At 33.8% G+C, this 18,141-nt stretch overlaps 2 long non-coding RNA genes across 2 annotated transcripts; one reads left to right on the top strand and one right to left on the bottom strand.

Moving 5' to 3' along the window:
• Nucleotides 1-478: 478 nt before the first annotated feature.
• On the bottom strand, nt 479-1,670 carry LOC147063746 (uncharacterized). The gene is made up of 2 exons (XR_015072033.1): nt 1,591-1,670; nt 479-1,375 (listed from the first exon to the last, which is right to left on the bottom strand). It is a non-coding gene; the product is annotated as an uncharacterized LOC147063746 (long non-coding RNA).
• Nucleotides 1,671-6,056: 4,386 nt separating this feature from the next.
• On the top strand, nt 6,057-8,588 carry LOC147063747 (uncharacterized). The gene is made up of 2 exons (XR_015072035.1): nt 6,057-6,145; nt 8,114-8,588. It is a non-coding gene; the product is annotated as an uncharacterized LOC147063747 (long non-coding RNA).
• The last annotated feature ends 9,553 nt before the right edge of the window (nt 8,589-18,141 follow it).

The raw sequence follows: 18,141 nt of genomic DNA on the forward strand, positions 1-18,141 counted from the left end.
AAAAAAAATAATCAATTATTAAATTCAAGTTAAATTGAAAGAAAAAATAATTTAGTTATTTCAAATGGAAATGTAGTTAAATATCAAATTCCAGATCGTATTTGAAAGAAAAATATTTTAATACTCAAAGAAAATTTTTAAATCTCAATGAAAGAGAATATTCAAAATTAAAATGTACTCTAAATGCATATATGAAATAATAATTATTTATTTATATAAAAAAATTGCAAAATCAAAAAGAATGTAATTAATAATTTAAGTGAAAGTAAATTGAATGTTTATGAATAATAAATAGCGGATGCTAGGATTTGAAAAGAGAAAAAAAGAATTTAAAAATATTAATTAATGTTAGCTTATATGCTTTTAAAAAAATTAGGAGAGGACGGAAAGTTGCATATAGTTGAGTGAAAGCATCTAGAATGAAATCAAAAAGCTTTAAAAAAAATATGTCTTTAAATTAGAAAGGATTGACAGGAGAGAAAAAATTAAATTGATTCAAAAAAATATGTAGACGGAAGTTTTTATATAGGAATTAAGAAGGAAAATTTTATTAAAAATATTCACCTGTAAAAATAATTATTTATGTATAATAAATAATCATTCTTACGAAAGAACAGAATCTTGAAATTAAATATTTCAAATAAATTCTATGAAGGTGTCATCTATCGACTGCAAATGTAAGCGCGCTTGACGTTTAAAGTTTTACCCAGAAATCAATTTGGAATATGAATAATTGAATAGGAATTAAAAATGACTAAATTTATTTCAATGAACGAAAGGTTATTTCAATTTTATCAATAATGGACGCGAAATTAATAATTTCAATTGTCTACATTATAAAAAGAACAGATTTGAAAAAACTAATATCGAACTGTCAAACAAGTAAGAAAAAACAATGTAAAAACATATTATCCGAAATAAATGTATTCTACCGACGCAAATAATTAATTGTAATAGCAAAATAAAATGAATAGAAAGTTAATAATTAAGAAGAAATGAATTCAGAATAATTTAGTGTCAAATTTTAACAAGAATGAAAATAAATCACTCAAATAATCGATGACAGCGCGACTGCCGACTAAAATGAAAGACCCGATAATGATTTTATTCGAGATATAGAAATTATTAATTATTCACAATATAGAAATGGAACGAAAGGACCTTTTGTAAACTCCATTCCATAATAAGGTTCATCCAGCTGTCCAATTGATTTGGTGTTACATCCACATAGTATGTTTCAATCCAATGGTTCTATCAAATTTGAGGTTAATAACTCTTGTCATCCAGTAGGTATATAAATGTTCATGTCGATCTCGTCCAAGTTTGACATCCTTCCTTCTCCTTTGAACTTTATTAAATCACTTTTAGCACCATACTAAACATAAAACAAACTTTTTGCTGAAACAATCAATGGTTAACACAAATTCCGATGCCCAAATATTGACATTTCCATACCAATAATGTGGGTATCACATAAATTATAGAAGAAATATGTATTGATGATAAATGTGCAAATTGTATTTCAAAATTAGGTGTAAACCATATATAACACTCTTAATATTAATTTGCGAAGGAATAATTGTAACTTACAACACAAAATTAAATAAATTCCACAAGGACAATGATAAAATTGACGTATTGATCTCTATCATTTAGATCGCCATCCTGCGCATACCGCATAGACTAGTCCGACGTCTCTTGCAAGTACCGCGTAAGTCAATAAAAGACTATATAAATATATGAAAAATATAACACACATAGTTACGACCACCGAACCAGAAAAATTTAAGAAAAATATAACGCAAATAATACGTTTTAATTTGTCATTAATTAATTTACAAGTTATAAGAAATAGTATAATTATCAAAGTGCGTCTAAAATCACGCCCGATACGGATTCGTTTGCAACTCCACGACGGTAAACCAAAAAATTCCAAAAGTGAGCCGGCAAAAATCAGTGTAATTAGAACTAATGACTCTGAAAACAAAATACCGTTACGGTAACAATTATTGTATGAAATCGTGATTAGCAAAATTTAAAGTTTTATTAACGGAACAAATAAAATTTAGAATATTAGGACAAAATAACGAACGAGTTCACAATCCGAAACAAATAACTGTAGTCTTTGGGAGGCAAGTCATCGTGTTTTGGAAAAGAAATATTCAAAAAGAAACACGATGCTTGTTGGGTGCCAATGTCATATAAAAGGATTTTATGTCGGGGTTGGGATTAGGTATGGATGGGGATATAGGGAATAGGTTGGGGATATAGGACAGTTGGGGATATTTGACATGTGGATTTAGGAAGGATGGGATTGGGATGTGGAACGGGATGGGATAGGGATGTAGGGAAAGGGATATAGGGAATAGGGATAGGGATGGAGGATAGGGATATGGGATGGGGATAGGGATAGGTTGGGGATGTAGGGAAAGGGATAAGCATGAGACTCGGTGAAATAGGATGAAGCAGGGTCGTGGGTGGTTTGACTTATTACCTCTAAGACCTCAGTTACCTGTCCGGTTACTTCACTCATTCGTTGGATGTTCCTGTATAATAATAAATTACATAATGATGGAATAAATATAAATATCTCGGTTTGAGCGCCACTCTATGATGATGCATAGAGACAATAGTGAAGGATAATTAAATGAAAAGCAAGTAGAGAAATTGCAACAATTGTATATTAATAAATAAGATAACTTGCGGGCTACAGTGTATAAAAATGTATAATTACTTAAGTGAATCACGAGCACCTAAAGCGATACAATATTTAGATAAATTAGAACAAAAACCCAAAAGCTAATTCGGTCGGTGGACCGTAACATAAAATGACAATAAATACCGATTACACAAAAGGCTCTCCAGCCTTTTCGCTGCCCTCGATTCCTTCCAGGACGGAATCGAGGAGTGCGTCTTCAAACGTGTGGGGAACGTGGAGTTCCTCCGATCTCCTGGCGTGGGGGGGACGTCCTTCAGATGATCATCGTCCACGTCTCCAAAACGTCAGGAAATCGAAAGCCCTGAGCCCAGGGTCCGAGGCCCGGAACTGGCCAAGACGTCTGCTTCCTTCGAACGATCAAGACTGAGAGATCGACTCTCGCTTCGCCTACGTGTCAAAAGCCCGCTAGCTCCGATAGCGCCGGAAATAGTGTCACGAACTCCGTACAAACTATCCCGTGCGCAGGCGCGATCCGGTCGTACTTTTGCGTAGTGTTGCCCTCGTAAAGACTTCCTCGACTTAGTGTGTTATGTTATAAAATAACATGACATTAGGTCAAAGACATCTTTCAAAAATCTCGAATAATCCTTTTTTTGCAATGTGGGTAAAGTTAATATTTAACTACTTGCTACAATATAATATAATATATATATTAGCGTTTCGGAAAGAAATGTACAACAATAACCCTTATTGCGATGTAGGCAGGGTTAATTTTTCAACCACATTTATCCACATTTTTATGTCCAGAGAGAATGATATTTGAATGAATGGATGGGACCTGTCGGATCTTGATTTCTATTAGCATCGTTTGCGAGGGTCCTTTCAATTTTTCAAATTGCGTATTCTCATATAAATGTTTGTATTCTATACAGGTGCCGTGCGTAAACAAAATAACTGATGACTTCATTAAAATCTTGGATGCGGGCCGCACCGCGGCCAACATCGATTATTCTAACTCGGAGAAAGATCAGATGCGGTGCCTGGACAATGGACATGCTCGCCACATACTGCGTGCAGGAAGCTAACCATTAAAAGAATATAAACATGAAACGGGATCTGTTCACCAAAGCCGCAAACCTATACACCACTGCCGACAAAATCATCATGTATGATCATGTAAGACGATACCTACCCACTTTCATTACCTATTTTATTCAACCTAGTCAAATTTTGTTCAAATTTCTTTATATATAATAATATGAAGTGAACTTTACAATTTACAAGTTCAATCCATTCACAACATGACTTGGAAAAACAAAATGAAAACAACTGATTTTTCATTATACAACAGCCGAATTTACTTTACCGGCGAAAATGCTGTACATCTGTATTTTTTTTTTTTGCAGAATCTTTTGGGCCGAGCATACTTGTGCTTGTTGGAGGGTGATAAAGTGGTGGACGGTGGATGCGCAATTCAATTTTGTGGTGAATCAATCTTCCAACAACATCCCCTCGCTGTTCTGGAAAGTGTGCATCGCTTTCAATAAAAAAGACTACCGCAGCGCTCTCGGCTTCTACAGGGAAATTCTGAGAACCAACCCCAACCGCCTGGCTGTTCTCCGTCTCCGTTTCGGCATGGGCCATTGCTTTATGAAGCTGAATAATCAGGATAAAGCAAGGTTTGGGATACTTACATTGTTTAAAATATTTTTCACAGCAAACGTCAATCTGTGAAATGAGAATATACTCATCTCTCATTTAAAATAGTTCAATATAATATTTTAAATATTCAGTTAAAATGAATATCTAGAATTTTTCAAAATTGAGTTTGCATATTTCATCATCAAAGATCCATTAATTCTCATGTTTTTTTAAGTTTTGTTGATTTACGGATGAATGCCATGTGCCAAGTGCAATTTTGCATTATCTATCTTATATTCAAATTCTAAATAGTCATGACTCATGACTCTGGATCCAATTGGTAATGCAAGTGGCTAAACATCCATTTCTCATAAAAAAAATATTTTATATATAAAATATTTTTTCCAATGAAAAACCATTATAGTGTAACAATAATTTAACCCTGATCATCCACAGATACGATTTCTAGTGCGCATGAATTACACAACTGATAAACATTCTACGGATAATGTTTGCTTTATAATAATTATTGACCTAAGAATAAGGTAGTATTATTTTGAAATACGCCATTTCTATTGGCATTTCCCAGTGGCTAAGCCACAACATACGACCGTAGCCATAACCATAATCTAACCTAACCGAAAAAAAATATTTTTTTAAATCGGTACATGTTCAAACACGGGCATTACCATGATCTTACTCCCTACTTCATTTATCATTTGTCAATTTATAGCTACGGCCGTATGTTGCAGCTTAACCACTGGGAAATGCCAATTAATATGGCGTATTTCAAAAAATAGTACCTTATTCTTAGGTCAATAATTATTATAAAGCAAACATTATTCGTAGAATGTTTATCACATTTGAATGGTCAAAGACATAGCTTATAATTAGTATCTTTAGAATTATCTTCAAATGTGTTAATCGTGCCAATTTTTTAATAATAAAATGCCTAATTTTTGTTAAATTTGGGATCACAAAGATTATTAAATATAATTTTTTATCGTAAATATGTCACTATATAATGTTAACATTAATTTTACTAATGGTTTTGTAAATGCGTTTAAAAAATAATGAATCTAAAAAATATTAATACCACTGCACATGGATGTACCGAAATATGACTATATTCTAAAACATTAGAGCGAAAAGTTTAAAAAAAATACTATTTTATGTAATAAAAATACTTTATGCAGTCATCAAATGTTTAAAATAAATATAAAGGATAATAAGGCTTCAAAATTATATAAATAGATTATCTAAAACGTTTAAGGAATGTCCAGGATTATGCTCTGAATATACCTAATAGGTTGAGCAAATGGCTGACATCCATTTCTCCTAAAAACAAAATCTGTCAATACAAACCTCTACTCTGTGGAGGCCCATATGATCCTATTAGGATCGGACATGGTCGAAAGAAAAAAGAAAAAGAATACCATAAAAGCTCCATTTTTACCTATGCTGAGCATGTGGGCCGTTAAGTCTGTAAAGAAAACATGAAGAAATTATATGAACCTATAATTATGTCTGATTAATAAAATTACATACTTAATGTAAATATTATGATATAAATTTCATATATCACATGAGTATGAAATGAAATTTATGACGAAAAGAATAAAATCCTTTCTACATAAATTTTAAAAAGATCTCATTGCTCCATCTATCTAGTAATCATAATAGTAATTCAAGAACCTTGTCTATCCGCTTAATTCAGCAGGGTGAAAATTTTTCATTCTTCATTTTTCATTTTCCAGGCTACGCAGTTTGCACTTTCTGCATTTGTCCTGCCGCACTTTGGCCTCGAGCAGATGTATATCATTTTATCGAGGGGATTCAGAGAATGTATGTATATTTTATATCATATTTGTATAGGCGTACAGTTAAAAATATATATTTTTACTGGCCCTACAATCCGATGTGGATCTCGGCTGCCTCATGAAGAGGTCTCATAACAGATATTTTTTACAAGAAATATAATTGATCGTTTGCTCAACCTATTGGGTCCACAGCTTAACAGTTGATATTCCTAAATAATACACGTGATTTAAGAATGTAACAGTCTTCATTGAAAATATTTAACTTGGAACAGCCTCAGTAAAATACCCATTCGAAAAATCTTGGATCTTCTCAAGCTGACTCAGCTGGCATGCAATAAATCTAGGGTTGATTCCCATGTCATGTTCTAACATTTTTATCAATTAGGTTTGTTTCTATTTATATATATATGGAAGATTGATGAATGTTTCATTGTTTAATCTTGTGTAACATCTTGAAGAATCTATAATTTAATTTAAACTATTAAAAAGTACTAGTATGTCAGTACGAAAATTCGAAGAGATCCTTATGCTATCTATGAATCAAAATTTGTATATAATAGAATATGACCTGGTATTCACCACTTAAGAAAATTGCTTTACAATAATTGTTTTGTTCACCCATACGCACTTGTGACAGGCCGCTGCGGCTAGCCGGCATACAAAAAACGATATGCGGCTAGCCGCGATGCGGCCTGCCGCAAGTGCGTATGAGCACTAAGCTTTTTATCAAGTCATCATCATCAGCCGGGGTCGATCTACAGTTGGATGAAGGCCTCCCTTAGCTTCCTCCATTTTTCTCGGTCCATAATTCTTTACTGCCACATACATCCTTCTTCTTGGTCGTTCACTCATGGCTGAGGATCGTGACCACTTTTTAATTTTGCCATCCAACTTTATTGCCGAGTTTTTTCTTATTTTTTTATCAAGTATGAGGACTGAAATTTATGTTCTAGTCTATATTATTATAATGTTGTAATTATTATTGTTAATACTGTATGGTGGGCGAATTTAAATAATTCATGCAAAGCCAATGTATAAATATATTAAGTTGTTTTATTGTATTCAACAATTATTCCTTCACTGGGCCTCCCAATGTTTCAAAAATGTCATAAAGGCTCAACCAAAGAACTACGAGATAATAAAAATTCTTGGATCACTATACGCTAAATCTACCTTTCAATCTTAACGAGATGTAGCTCGTGCACATCTCAAGAAAGTCACTGATCAATTCCCAGATGACATCGAAGCTTGGATTTAATTAGAGCAGTCTGATTTGCAGTTATATCATCCCATTTTTTATTAATATACAAGACATAAACTTTCATTTTTAAAGATATAATAATTATGTATAACCATCTTAGTCATTTTGTCATCTGTCTTTGTTTCATCGTTGATACTAGATAGATCAATATACACTTCAGAGAAGAGGTGTTTATTATCTGCATTGTGAAACTTGTAAAACAGTTTAGAGATTCACACAATTCACCAAGCACGTCTTTATAGCGAGCAGCAGCCATATTGTAGATCCAATTCATGGTCCGAAATATGTGTATCTATATGACAAGGGTGATCGACTAAATCTCATGGAGCAATTTGGGATAAAAAAAAGTGTATTCCAAAAAAGTCTATGTGGATGTTAATCTGTAAAAGACTTGTTTTCGCAGGGTTTAATTGAATTTTAAAAACTAACCCAACACCATCTGTAAGTTGTCTTATTTCAATGAAAAAAATATGCATGACTGACAAAGTTTAATGTGCACTATTTATGGCAGTTCTTAACAGCCTACCTCCACCCTTCACCACTGCTATCTATGCCCCAAGGCTTTCTATGCAATGTGCTGCTCACCCATCTAATGGTCAAACAAGCAATGAAATGTAAAAACAATAAATTGTTGACTACGTAGTATACGTTTATACAGCATATACTTTAAGTAATATTCTGTTTATTTCTGTACACGCTTGCTTAATCTTATCAATGCTTTTTTGTTTGCAGTATGAGAATTGTTTGAACAAATTCCACGCTCACCATAATGTGGATGATTTGATTTACATGGCCCGAGCTGTGTCGTATGCGAATCGACTCCAGGAAGCCAATATAGCTTTGCTACGAGCCAGACGAGTTGGGCCTTGTAACGGCTCTCTACTCTACACCATGATGCTCATCCTGAGAAGAATGTCCGCCCACGTTTTGATTGGTCACAGAAGTTTATTACTTTCAATACTTACCTATGTAACTACCTACCCACAGAAAATTGATTAATTTTTGTATCATAAATTTCATGATTTTTCCTTTATAACATTGATGATTTATTGTAATACATTTAGACCAAGCAAAGAAATTACACGTTACACCTCCTTACATTTTTAAGTTTAAGTCGACCACCCAGTTAAGTACCTCTTGGATTGATGATTGTTAATAGAAAGGTAGTTTAAAGTATTTTAATAAATAATTGATGTTTTATGATAAATGTTGAATTTCATTTTTTCACCCTTTCCTTTGCTCAGCTGTTATAAAATATTATTATACTCGCAGAGAGCATAATATTCATAGACTATAGATACATCTAGACACCACCCGTTGCATTGCTAAATGAAGCTGCGTGCCATGCGTTTGGTTTGTGGGTGAGCGAACGCATTCGTCTACAAATGTTCGAGACCATAGACCATTTCGGTAGTGCTCGCACTATACGCTCAGAATTAAAATATAATTTTCTATAATAATATACAAATAAATTATCACGAACATGTATCAACTTACCTATGAAGCGTAATACCATCTTTTTGCTTATCAGTACGGCTACCATATTTTAATACAACACATAAATCCTGCTTAAATAACTAAAAATATTTACCAATGACTATGTTTAACACAAAAAATAGCAATTTAGCAACACGAGTTACGACACTACGTGAAGCGATTTACCACAATTTGTCGGCGATACTTTTGGAAACTAACTCAAACATATGTAGACCTTTTATCGTGTCGCAGAGATTATAAGGGTACCGAATACTTTCCCACTCGCACTCATGCATCGTTTTTGTTCAGGCCTTGATAATATTACTAATTGCACTTTTGGAGGAGTCCACACTGCTCTAAAGGGATCTTATAGAATATACTATATCACAATATTTGTGAGGGTGACATTCTTTATGAACATAAAACACAATTTTAAAACATATCTGCTCGATTGATGGAACCGCTGGAAGCTGAGTCCCATTGTATTCTTACCAAGCCGCAAAGGTCAATAATACTAGCATAATTTGTAAAAAGCTTCAGTCACATTACGGCTAGTTATGCCATAATTGGATATAATACTGGTGACTAAATTGGTAAAGCGCATCGGCCAGAATTCAATGTATACAGGTTCGAATTCTGTCAGGTGTCATATTTTTTTAAGTACCAATGTTTCTGAGGTGTTTTCAAACAGTGCAAGTAGGTAGGTATATTGTTCTTGTCGGTTTATAGGAAGCCAGCGGCAAACAAATTTTGAAAATAGCTGATATACCTACTGGATTATTTGTTAGGTTAGGTTTTCATTTTTGTATTCATGAATTTTGCCAAAATCAGCAATAAAAATTGGCGCGGTTCCCGCCTGGCTTTCTGTAAACTGACTTGCACCGGTATGTAAATCAGTGCCCCGCAACCTTTTCTCCACGACACACCACAGGTCTTCACAGAAGACAGTGACACACCGCATGTTAAACAATTTATACACCAAAACATGGACCCCACATCCTGAAGGGGGACCCCAGACTAGGATATTTGCCCCCCCTACCTATCGCTTAGGTTAAAGACAGTGTGATACCCTAAAATAGAGTTTTTAAAATGGTGTTTGAGGTAAAATTAATGGTATTGAATGTTTGTATTTATTAATACATCCACTTGAATTATGGTTAGTTGTCTGGTTAAGAATATTTGTTTGTCGAATATTGACACAATAATAATAAATAATTATTGTAACCTACAATCGAATGTTTTAAATTATTAATACCAGCGTAGTAAAATAGCGCTGCAGTCAATTATTTTTAATATGTGAGCAAATTTGTAATTTGTGTTTATCTTACTCCTTGTCGGAAATCCAAGAATATTCTTTTTTAACCGAAATCCAGAAAATAGCCAATGGAACATCTGCAAAATTTAGTTTTTAGAGTCCCATCGTTTCTCAATTCAACTTCAACGAAAGCGCTTCTATAGAATTTTCGGCATTGGTTGCGAAAGGGTTTCGAATCCAGTCGTATTGATTGTATGAATGTAATGATGAAATTTCTTTTGCTGCAAAGTTAATTGTTTTTGAGACGGATCCAAAATTAATTGCTTGTTTTTAATGGTGGTCTGGTAGGTCCTTTGATACATTTGAAGAGATCCTTGTCTTAACTCCTAGTTTATCAGAGCACGTCAATATATTATTTTCATTCTGACTTTGCATTGTTTTATTAAGTTCATGCAGGTGCTAAAATTTATTACCGAACATATATTTTTATATGTACGCAAATTTGGTTATTAAGTAATTATCGTATAATATACAAAATTATTTGTTTTTTTGCAAGCAATGCACCGCGACACACCTACCGTCTAGCGGCGCACCGGTGTGCTATAGAGCTACAAGTCTCATGACAGTGTTAAACAGAGTATGATTCTCTCAGTTCAGATGGCATCCTAGTTATTTTCAAGGAGCGTATGTGGCATAGGTGCTGGTGCATTATGGCTCCTCCATCAATATTGACCACGGCACTGGGTGTGTAGAAAATGATGGGTATTAGGAAATGAAAAAAATATCGACGTTTTCGTGACATTGTTACCATAGAATACTTCAATGTAGTTACTAGGTGCTGGGAAAATTCTAGGGAGAACAATAATTATCCACTATAACTGCTTAAGCAGGGATGTGGTAAATAGACGGATAAACTTGTATTAAATAGTATTTCCAGTACCCTAAACCTGAGAGGCGCATCACATGTGACAGAAGATTTTGACGTATGATGGGCAACGACAACAAACTTAGTATACATATAATCATAGACAATATATGACAAAATACAAATATTTAATAACTATTAATTATACATGATTCATACGCTGTCAATCGAAACGATAAGGTGGATAATAACTACTTATAATTTTGTTTATTGGTTGTCTTATTATTAAACGTACTTAAAATTGGGATTTTTAAAGTAACTAGCGTTGGATATAAAGCTTGCTCGTCATAAATTAATGCATAACGAAACATTTATGAACGCACGAGGTCTAAAGATACAGTGAAAGCCATCAATAATTTGTAAGATAAATAACAATAAATAGTATAATATTATTATATTGTGACATTGGAGTGATGAAAACAGTTTTTGGTGACAGCTATAACTGTTGCGAATGGCTTTGCAAAGTATATTTTGACGACGCACCAATAAAAATATATACAGGTGCTTTCCAAATTGAAGCACGAAGATGTTGATTATCATCAATTAGTATAAATGGAAAACAGGTAGATAGGAGCCGTGTTGGCTGTTTTGCGAAACTCTTTTGACCAGACCATCCATGCGGATGCGGTTGTTTTTGTTCGGGATATTTTGACAGGGTACTTAGTGAAAATGGAAAAATGCGAATTTTTCGCGTAATTTACATGGAAAAACAATAAAAAATATATGAAAAATCATATAATTAAATTACTCAAAGGTATGCATTTAAAAAATGTGGAAAAAAAATGTTTGGTGTTAAAACTTGACGGCCACTCAAAATTAATTTTCTAGGTTAATATAAAAGATAAAAATTTGAAAAATCGTGTTAAAATTTTACATAAATATACATAATCGTATGCACTTAACAAAATTTTTTAAAGCAAATTTATTTGTTCAAGTATCAAGTCACTGAATTTAGAGAACTAATATCTCTCACGATATAATCTCTAAAACAAAAAAAGCACGTGCACAAACGTAAGCTAATAATAGTCAAATTGATGACCTAATAAAAAATTAAAAAAGTTTGTTGGATGGTTCTACTTAACGTTCATCAAATATTTCATATCAAATAACTCACGCACTATATGAGAAAAAAATAAAAAAGTATGCAGGATTGCGCATTAGCTATGCGACAAGAGATTTTACTAAAAGAAATATTTTTAAACCCACGCAGTCAGGTTTTGCATAGAAACTTAAAAATTAAATAGCGCGCTGAATACAGATGAAAAGACAAAAAAGAATCGTGCACTAACGTTAACTACCAACGCACTAGTGCTTACAATTTAAATTTTGAAAAAAATATAAGTTTAGTGACACAAGTATCCAGCATTTAGCTGGGTCACCCAAATTGAAATGCGAATAACCCCCTTAATGTGCGTGCACAAACGAAATAAACGCGTGCACAAACGTGCACTAACGATGCACAAACGAATGCACTCAAAAAAAGTTGAAATTTCAACATTGGGTGACCCAACGTTTAGCTGGAACACCCAATTTGAAATTGGAATTTTTCGGTTATTATAGGTGCACAAACGAAAAAAAATCGTGCACAAACGTGCACTAACGATGCACAAACAAATGCACACAAAAAAAGTTGGAGTTTTAGCATTGGGTGATCCAGGTAAATGGACCTTAATTTTATCTCGAACACCATTCGAAAAACACTATGTTAAAGTATAACATTGTCTTTAACCTTAGCGATAGGTAGCGGGATACCGAAGATTCTGGCCTCAAGTCCATGGTTTGGTGTATAAATTGTTTTACGTGTGGTGTTCCGCGGAATTCTGGGAATACCTTTAGTGTGCCGTGGGTGAGAAAATGTTGCGGAGCATTGGTCTAAACTGACAAAAAGTGCTCTGTTTAAACAGCCCCTCGCTTGGCTGTGTTAACTTTTAGAGTGAGATAGACAGTTTAGGCGGCTAACCTATTGTAACAAATGTAATACCTTAATGCATAAATTTGATAAACTATCGTCGATAGCTGAATGTTTACCTAATAATCAATGGGAAGTATATTATTTTGTAGGAGCATAATAACATTATTTGTGATTTATTTTAAAACAAGTGCAAAAAATGAACACTACTTATCGGCGGCAATATCTCAAAAAATAGGGGGTCGTTTTTAGTCTGTTTATCAAAGGCGGTACTGTGCCAAGGGACGTCACTTCATGCTCAATCTATTTACATAGACACAATAGTTTCTTGTGTAAATTACAAATAAAATCATGTATATAAGAAGCCAACTATATACATTATATCAGCGGCGGAGGGTGGAAGTAGGCTGTTAAGAGTCGACTTAATTGGTGCATATTAAAGTTTTTCAGTCAAAGGTTTTTGTTTTCTTTGATCTAAGACTACAATGGGTAGATAGTGATTGTTAGTTTTTAAAAGTTTAGTTCAATAAAAACAAAAACGTATGACTAGCAAAGTTCAATGTAAACTATTTATGGCGGATCTTAACAGCCTATCTCCACCCCTCGCTACTGATGGCTGATACGACTGGCTGGAATATTATGGGGATTTATTGAAATGTTAAACGTCAACCTTCGATATAAATCGGCGAATAGAGAAGCAAATGTTACAATATATAAACTTGAATGCACCCCATGTCCTGGTGTGTAATCTGAATGCGAACATCCGGGTTGAGGATCTTCATCAGAAAATGTTGGCATTTCGTCTTCGGTGAACTCATGCTTTATGTCAGTCTCAGTGACATTCGTCGCAGCCAACTGAAAAAAACAACGTTTATATAACATGTTGTCAATATGTACATATTATTAATCTAGGTGGAAGTACGCTGTTTAGATCCAATATAAATAGTGCACACTAAGCACATACCTACTTATTTACCTTCATTAAACTAAGAATACAAACTGCAGATGTTGCCGGTTAGTTTTTAAAATTCTATTAAACCCTGCCTAAAGTAAACCATAATACGAGGGTGGGTCAATAAGTCCTTAGAAAAGCCGACAGGTGGCGCGACTAGTACTGCAAGCGGTTTGTTTTCATGCAGCGGCACTACCGATTCAGTATGCTGCGAAGTTTCAATCAGATTGGTCGGGTTGTTGTGTGTTTCTCGTACATTTAAAAAAAAATTTGCTTGTGGAAAATGGAAAAATGGAAAATGGAGAAAATTGAGTTTAGAGCTGTTATTAAACATTTTAATATAAAAGGGTTAACAGCAAACGAAATAAAAAATGAGTTGGATTTAGTTCACGGCATATCTGCTCCTTCACTTGCAACTATTTATAACTGGTTAAATGAATTTAAACGTGGTCATACATCAACAAAGGATGAACCACGCTCAGGACGTCCTGTAGAGGTGACTACACCAGAAATGATCAATAAAATCCACGATATGGTGTTAAGTGACCGAAGATTAAAGTTGAGTGAGATAATTGAGGTTACAGGGATCTCAAAAGGTAGCGTCATTTCTATTTTACATGACAAATTGGGCATGAAAAATATTTCTGCAAGATGGGTGCCGCGTTTGCTCACAGTCGACAATAAACGCAGTAGGGTGGTGGCCTCTAAAGCCCTGTTGTCGCTCATGCAACGCAATCCGGATGAATTTTTTCGTCGCTTTGTGACTGTAGATGAAACATGGATACACCACTATACTCCCGAGACGAAAGAACAGTCAAAGCAGTGGATTGCGAAGGCAAACCATGTTCAAAGAAGGCGAAAACCGTAAAATCAGCTGGTAAGGTTATGGCTACTGTATTTTGGGATGCACGTGGAATTATTTATGTTGACTATTTGGAAAAAGGAAAAACAATAACAGGGGATTATTATGCATCTTTATTGGACCAGCTAAAAAACAAAATTGAAGAAAAACGGCCTCATTTAAACAGGAAAAAAATCCTCTTTCATTAGGACAATGCCCGTGTTCACACATGTTTACGATCAATGGCTAAAATTGAAGAATTGAAGTTCGAATTGGTCGACCACCCACCGTATTCGCCAGATTTAGCCCCCAGTGACTTTTTCCTTTTCCCAAACTTAAAAAAATGGCTAAGTGGACAACGTTTTTTTTCAAATGAAGAAGTCATCGATCGGACAAATGCTTATTTTGAGGACCTTCCGAAAACTTATTTTTCTGACGGTTTAAAAAAAATTGAGAAACGTCTAACCAAGTGTATTGAGCTCCAAGGAAATTATGTTGAGAAATAAAAAAAAAATACAAAAATAAAACCTGTTTTAATGCTTTTTTCTAAGGAATTATTGACCCACTTTCGTATATTAATAAGTTATGCTATGTGCGATTCGAGAAAAACAGTGCACAATTTTTCAGTCATATTTATTTTGGTTAAATTAATAATATATTAAATCACAGATGGTGTTGGTTAGTTTTCTATAATCTATTAAGCCCTGTCTAACCAAAATTAATATTGAATGCATTTATGGCATAACTTTAAATATATTATTTATAGAAGAATCTTACGGCTTCGTTTACGCTGGATGCAGCATTATCACACACTAAGGTTGGGTTAGGTTAGATTAGGTAAGGTCAGGTTATGTTTAGTCTAAAAATAAAGTTATGAAAGGCACCATTACCTGTATTTCTCGAAACAAAGTTTAATATCATCGTAATGTACCTACATATTTTGTCAAAAACGCAACATTGTAATATAATCTTATTCTTATCGTTGTTATTCCATATTAATGGTTGTAAAAGACGACGTAGGAAACAGTTACAAAAAACTAACCTCATAATGCGGAAACTTTATAGAATATGCATATAAAAATGTATACTAATTATAATTACTTCAATTAGTAAGTAGGTGACCCTACCTAACATGTCACAAATGTATCGTAACTGTCAAATAGTATAATCGAGTCATTTTTTGAAACAATATTTATGTCATCGTATGTTCCTACGCAGTTTGTAAAAAAAGAAACATATTATTATTACACACCAATCGTTGTTATTTCCGATCTAAAAAAATCAGTTTCAAAAAACTAACCTCGAAATTACAACTTGAAACGTCGGCATTCTCCTGCTTTACTTGAGTGCGAACTTCCGGGCTGATTGGGTGGCTAATCTGCGTATCAAACAAAAGCTTGCCTTCTTCTTCAGACTGTTCTCCATCACATTCTCGCTTTACGTCCATTGTAATGGTAAATATGTCAGGAAGAACGTGACAAACAGGATTCATCCAAGGTACATTAATTTTAGAGAAGTGTTGCCAGAATACGTAATTATTTATTATCAATGGCCGAAATTCTGAAACGTCTATTCCGAGGAAGCGATCAAACAATAAACTGTGTTTTATAGGATTTTAGTTATGTCCTATTCTATTTGAGAATTTTTTTTCCACTCGGGTTTTGCGTTTCGAGATTTTCATGCACTACTAAACTCGTATTCACCAATGTCAAATACACACTAACGTATACCTGCACTGTTATTTTCAACCTTTATATTAAATCTATTAATACAATAAAGTAGGGAAACTTTATTGCCTACCCATTCAGTCAAGGATCAAAAGTAAGTATAACAAATAAGACATGGAGGCAATGCTCATTTTCATTTTTCTCCATTGTTTTGTTTTGACAACGAAACATACAAATACTATTTCATTCATATTATTGAAGTGTGTCAAGTGTAATTGTACCTATTCAGCGCCATCTTTAGATAATTCAAGACTGAGTATATCTTTTTGCACAAGCAACAAGTGGTCCACTGTTCAGCTGTCAAAATTAGATCCCTGATTGCTTGACATATTGATTCTCTCTTTCTCGTTTCAAATTGAATTAAGTTTAAAAATCTCAAATCACAAATATTAATAAATTAGGTATAAATAATATACATTCCCGTTATTCATTAGATGTCAAAATCAGACTAGTCCTTCACAAAAAAACCGGTGGTAATATCAATTTCCAAAGACTATGTAGCATTGATATAGGTATGCATTACATTTGTAGGCGTATTAATGATAGTGTATTATTTATCACGTAACTATTAAATCAAACTTTCCCTGTGTGAACACGACAGACGCGTCAGTATAAGCACTTTATAGAACAATAACAGGTCATCCATAGACAATAACGGCGGAAAAAGTAGGATCAGTCGTTGTGAATTAACGGCTTTCTACTTGACTCGGTAATGACCTATTATAAATATTAGTTTCGACGAAAAATATTTTTCAGTATTGTGGCAACACTTTTCTAACATTAACAAATGGATCCTGTCCGTCACGTAACACGTGGCTTCTGGAATATATACCCTTAACATGGATGTACAGCAAGAATGTGCTGGAGAACACTCCGATATAGAAGGCAAGTCTTTGTCTGACACGCTGACTAGCCATCCAAAAAACCCGGATCCTCGCTTTCATGTAACGCAAGAGAATGCGGACGTTTCAAGTTGCAATTTCGAGGTTAGTTTTTGGAAACTAAATTCCTTTACAATCACTTTAGATTGAGAATAACAATGATTAGTTTAATATTGTAAACTGTGGCTTTTTTACATACTATGTAGGAACATAAGGTGATATTAAACATTGTTTCAAATAATTACATGTTTATACAAATTGACAGCTATGATACATACGTGTGATATAAGTTAGGTTATCTACTAATCCATGTTAAATATAATTATTATACATCGTTGTATGGACGTTTAGTGAATTGAAACTTTACTGGTTTTACTGTGTTTACAAAATGTAATAATGCTTCTTTCAGTACCTTATAGCGGAACTCTCTAATAAAACTTGTGATAATCAACCAGCTGTCGTCAAGCGCGAGATCATTGAAGATATACCACACCCATTATATGATGATGAATACCCTCAACAGGGTTGTTCATATTTAGATTACAGGCCAATACATCAGGTACGTTCAATTGTACGTAGGTATATGTGCCGTTTTCTTCCCTTGATGCCGTCTTATATTGAAGGTTTGAATTTATAATGCATCTTTGAAACTTCATAAGGAACTATTATAGGTACCTAATATAATTCAGTCAAACATGTTTCATTTATTGATTGCGGAGTAGATTCGAGTTATTGGCGATTGCTAAAACAGATATTTTGAGACAGTATTGAGTAGGTATATAAATCTTTTGTTA

Source organism: Rhyacophila brunnea, unplaced genomic scaffold, assembly GCF_057557595.1.
Source record: "Rhyacophila brunnea isolate RB1 unplaced genomic scaffold, BYU_Rbru_1.0 scaffold_88, whole genome shotgun sequence".
NCBI classification, from domain to species: Eukaryota; Metazoa; Arthropoda; class Insecta; order Trichoptera; family Rhyacophilidae; genus Rhyacophila; species Rhyacophila brunnea.